This window comes from Pseudorca crassidens, unplaced genomic scaffold, assembly GCF_039906515.1.
Source record: "Pseudorca crassidens isolate mPseCra1 unplaced genomic scaffold, mPseCra1.hap1 Scaffold_72, whole genome shotgun sequence".
Classification (NCBI taxonomy): Eukaryota; Metazoa; Chordata; class Mammalia; order Artiodactyla; family Delphinidae; genus Pseudorca; species Pseudorca crassidens.
This window is the reverse complement of record NW_027136324.1, coordinates 747501-752500: the sequence shown is the minus strand read 5'-3', so window position 1 is coordinate 752500 and position 5000 is coordinate 747501.

Genomic DNA, 5000 nt, shown 5'->3' with positions numbered 1-5000 from the left:
GTCGCGGCGTGGAGGGACGAGGGAGGGGGGAAGGGGGCGGCCCCACCGGGGCTCTCCCCGCACCTCCGACCCCCACCCCACCAACCAAAGCGGCGCGGCCCGCAACCTCGGCGGCCCGGGAGCGGGGCCACGGGCACCGGCAGGTCGCTCCGGAGGCCGGCCGGCGCGTGCCCGCTCGCCCGCGCTCACACGGACGGGGGGCGGCGGGGGCTCGGGCCGAGGCCCGGCCACCCCTCACCTCCCCGCCCGCCCGACGGGAGCGGGGCATCGCGGGCACGGCGGCCGGTCCGCGACGGCCGGCCGGGGTCCCGACGACCCGCGCTCGGGCGAGCGCGCCGGGGCGGGGCGCGGCGCGGCAGGGGGACGGACGGCGGTCCCCCCAACCTCGCCCAACACGCAACGACGCCGGCGGACGGGCGGCGGCGGCGGCGGCGGCGGACCACGGAGCGGCGCCGCGGCAGGCCCGGGAAGCGAAACACACCGGGACGCGGCCCGGGGGTCGGCAGACGCGACGGACGGGGCGGATGGACGGACGGGAGACAGGGCCGACGAGGCGCGGCTGGCTCGGCCGCCGCCGCGGAGGCGCGGCGACGACCTCGCGGAAGACGTGGTGGGCGGGGGCGGACGCGCGCCGACGCGAGGGAGGCCCGGGGGCCATCCTAAGGGCACGGACGCGAGTCGGCCGCCGGGGCACGACACGGGGTCTCACCGCCAGAGGCCTCCAGCGCAGGGGCGGTCCCGCGGCACCCAGGACGCCGACTGGCCTCCTCGGCCCCCCACCAGGGTGCCCCCCTCGCGGGGCTCGCGCCCACCACCGCCAAACACCCACGAGCCGCGGCCAGCCCCGCGACAACAACACTCTCCCGCGCGCACACCGGCCGCCCCACGTGCCCCGCCACACACGCCTCCGCCGCCGCGCCCGACTCCCCCGCCTCAGGGACCGTGAGCACTCCACCCGGGGACGCCGCCCGCCGCGGCGGCCGGGGCGGGCGACAGCCTCACGTGGGCGAGGCCGGCTCGATCCCAGACGGGGAAAGGGGCACGGAGGGCTGGGGGCCGGGGAGGGCCGGCGGCCACGGGGAGGGGGCGGCACGCACACACACAGCGGCGAGGGCCGCGGGGCAGGGGCGCAGGGGCGCCCGCCCAGGGACAGGAAGGGCCGAGGCACGACCGGGCCCGCCAGGGAAACAAGCGCGGGGTCCCACCGCCACACACACGAGGGCGGTCCCACGACGCCTGGGACGCCGGCCGGCCCCGGCCACCCTGGGGGTCTCCCACGACCCGGCCCCGCCGCCGGGGCCCGTGTGCGACGGTTTCCCCCCGCGTGACACGGAGGGACCCGTCCGCCCAAACTCAACCTCCTCCGTCCTCGCCACATCCGCCTTCATCTGAGTCCGACCCCCGGGGCTCGCGCCCCAGGGAAACGCTCCCGAGCGAGGCGACCCGCACCGTGCCCACACACCGCCCCCGGCCGCGACTCGCGGCGAGGGCAGGCGCGACGGGCTCCTCGCGGCTGCGGGACTGGGGAGTCGGGACGTCCGTGCGTCCCCGAACCCCACCTCGGGCTCGCCACCGCGCGGGTCACCGCACGCGCACACACACGCGCACACACGGCCCCGCGCCGGACGCCGGCCTGGCGGGACCCTCCCCCGACTCAGAGGGGGGAGGCGCGGGCCGCGGTAGGCAAAGAGCGGCACTCGGCCCCACCGCGGGGCCGGCGCAAGCCCTCCCCGCGAGGGCGAGGGCCTCTGCCACCCACGTGGCTCTGGCAGTGGCCACCGTGGCCCACTGCACGCTTGGGAGGGGCAGCGGCTGGGGGGTCCGGTACCCCAAGGCTCCCTCTCGGATCGCTAGAGAAGGCTTTCTCACCGAGGGTGCGTCATCCCCCACCCATCGTCTCTGCCCTTCGGGCCCACGGAGGCGCTCCACGAGCCACCAAGTCCACGACTGGCCGTGGGAGGGGTGGGGGGGGTCTGCGGTATGGGTAAGCACACGGCCCACTGGAGCGTTCGCGGCCACAGCCTCGGGGGCACAACCTCTGCCGCCCCCCAGGCTCGTCCACCGGGCTCCGGAAGGGGGGAGCACGCCCGAGAAGCGCGACAGACGCCCCCTTCTCACAGGCCCCGGCCCAACGCGATCGCACCCACGCCCGTGTGCGACTCCCCACACACACGCAAGTGGGGGGCGGCGGCACACGCGGCGTCGGCCCGGCCACGAAGTCAGTCCCCCCCACGGCACACCGTGGGAGGACGATGGCGACGAGGTGGCAGGCCCCCGTCCCCCACCGAGGGAGAGAAACAGAGGCAAGCCCCCGCGCCCTTTACCGTCTCGACCCCCCCAAGAGAGCCACTCACGGGACACACCACCGCGGCGGAGACCCCGAGGAGCACGCTGGGAAAAGGGAACGACACCACCGCTCGGCCTCGCGCGCCTGAGGGACGACCTGGAGCGCTCCAGGGGCACCACAGAGGACCGAGCAAGTCACGCTCACGCGCCGGCAGCGGGCGCGCGGCGCAGCGGCGGGACGGCCCCCACCGACGCGGGGAGGACCGCCCGCGAGGCACACGCCAAGGAGGCGAAGCGAGAGCGTCTGCTGCGTCCGAGGACCACGGCCCCGCCCACGCCATGAGGCAGGAGGCGGGAGACCGCAGGTCAGGGCCGGAGACCACCACCCCTGCCTCCCACACACCCCTCGGCAGGCCGGCAGGGCGTGACAAGAGAGGCGAGGGGCCCGCGGACAGAACGAGAAGAGCGGTCCCGTTCGCCAAGAACGTCCGTCCCTCGTCTGGCGCGACTTAAGGCCCGGCCCAGGAGAGCGCGACATCACCACATCGATCAGTCAATCCAGAGAGCCAGGGGCCACGAGGGCCCCGAGGGAGGAGGGGCACGGCGAGGACCCTCACCGGAGGAGCCTGCTTCAGCCTCAGCCGGCACCCAGCCCCCCCCTTCGCTCCCTCTTGCCTTCTCGGGCAACAGTGGCCGACGACCCCGCGAGGAGAACGCCTGACACGTGGCACGGAGCCTGCGGGTTGGGGTCGTCTCAGCCACCACCGGGTGCCTGCGGCGGGGAAGGGGAGTCACATGGGGTAGAAGACCCACGCACCACCTCGCCCCGCCGCCCTCGGGTGAGCCAGAGACCGGAGGCGGCACCGCGGGTCGGGTCAGCCGGGCGCACACACGAGAGCCGGCGCGCAGGCCCAAGCGGGCGGCTCAAGTGGCAAGGGCCGGTTCGGGCGCCGGACGGCGGTCCAAAGCCCAGCGCCCTGCGCGCGTCCAGAGTCCCAGAACCCCCAGCGAGAGATGCCAGAGGAGACCGTGTCAGCACCTATCTGGTGGTAAAAAAGGCCCATTTCAGGCGAAAAAAATCACGGCGCCCGGCAGCGGGGCCCATCCACGAACCTCGGGGGGGCTCCCCGGGACCTCGGCCCGGCTACCTCTCCCCAACACTTCCCCATCCACAGCAGCCCCGGAGCTCTCTCGGGGCCATCTGGTCGACCCGAGGAGCGGGGGGGGGGGGGGGGGGGGCGGCAGAGTGGAGCGGGGCGGGGCGGGAAAACGTGGCAGAGGCAGCGAGCGGGCCGGGGTCGCCCTCCCCGGATCGCCCGCGCGAGCAGGTACCGTACCGCCGTCCCTCCGAGTCCCCGGGCGAAGACTTGGTTACAGAAAAGGAACTATCCCACTCTGCCGCCTCTGACGAGCGGGGCCCACGAGGGACCGCGCCCGGGCCCAGGCCGCCCTATCCGGGCCACCCAGTACGACTCGGGCCGGTCCCCACCGCCACCCCCACCCCGGCCGGGACTCGCGGTGGAGGAGGGGGCGGGGGAGGGTGAGAAAAAGTCGCGTCCGCCGACCGGGACCCACGTGGGCCCGCTAAAGGGCCGGGTGCGCCCTCCCCGGCCACCCGCGCGAGCAGGTCCCGGCCCGTCCGCGTCCCCGGACCCAGGGGGACTTGGAAACATTTTCGCACGGAGGCACCTCCCAGGCGACCGGAGCCCACGAGGGACCGCACCCGGGCCCGGGCCTCTCTCTCCGGGTCACCCCTCGCGGCCCAGCCCGGTCCCCACCTCCGGAGTCCGACTCGGAAAAGCATCGGTCAGAAAGAATCCGACCACCGGGACCCACGCGCGCCCGCCAACGAGCCCGTCGCGCCCTCCACCGGCCTAAACGCACGGGCACGGGCACGGGCCGGTCCCCACCTCCGGAGCGGGGCGCTGTGGGGACCGGGCGGTGGGGGGGGGGGGAGGGAGGGAAGGAAGGAAGGAGGGTCGGGTGGCCGGGTCGGTCCCCGCGGCCGGATGCTGGTCGACCAGGCCAGGCGGCCCCACAGACCGGCTCGAGAGCGCGGCGACAGTCACACCCTCATAGGCCTGCACGCCCAATCTCAAGCGACAGCAGGAGGCGCCCACGCCTGGGCCCCACCGGGACAGTCACCGCCAGCGTCGCCCGGCTCCCGGAACTCTGCCTCGGGCCCGGCGGCCGAGTCACAGCCCTCACGAAGGTCGCCGAAGCTCCAGAGACAAGGGACAATATAAAAGCGGCCGCCAGGTGGCTCCCGACAACGGCTCCAACGTCCCCGGGCCGGGTTCCCTGTCGCCGGCCGGCCACCGAGGATGCAGCAGCGCCGGGCCGCCCAAACGCCCGAGCTCGGCCCGCCGGGGCGAGCCGGCGGGCGTCTGGCGCGGCCCCGAGGCGTCCGTCTCGGAGCTAGCTCCCGGGACGGCACGACACGGCGCGACCCCGGCAGCAGACGGGGGGGGGGGGGGGGGGGTGGCCGGGGAAGCTGGGAAGACGTCGCCGGGAGGCCGCCTCGAAGGAAACGCGCTCCCCACGCGACTCCTCGGCGGGGGCAAATCCCACGGAGACGCCGGCGGGGCCCGGGGCGGCCGGCACGGGGTGCCCAGAGGGTCACGAGCAAGATCCCCGGCTGCCCGGACGGAGGGAGGGAGGGAGGGAGGGAGGGAGGGAGGGAAGGCGGGGACTGGCAAACCGAAACCAGGCAA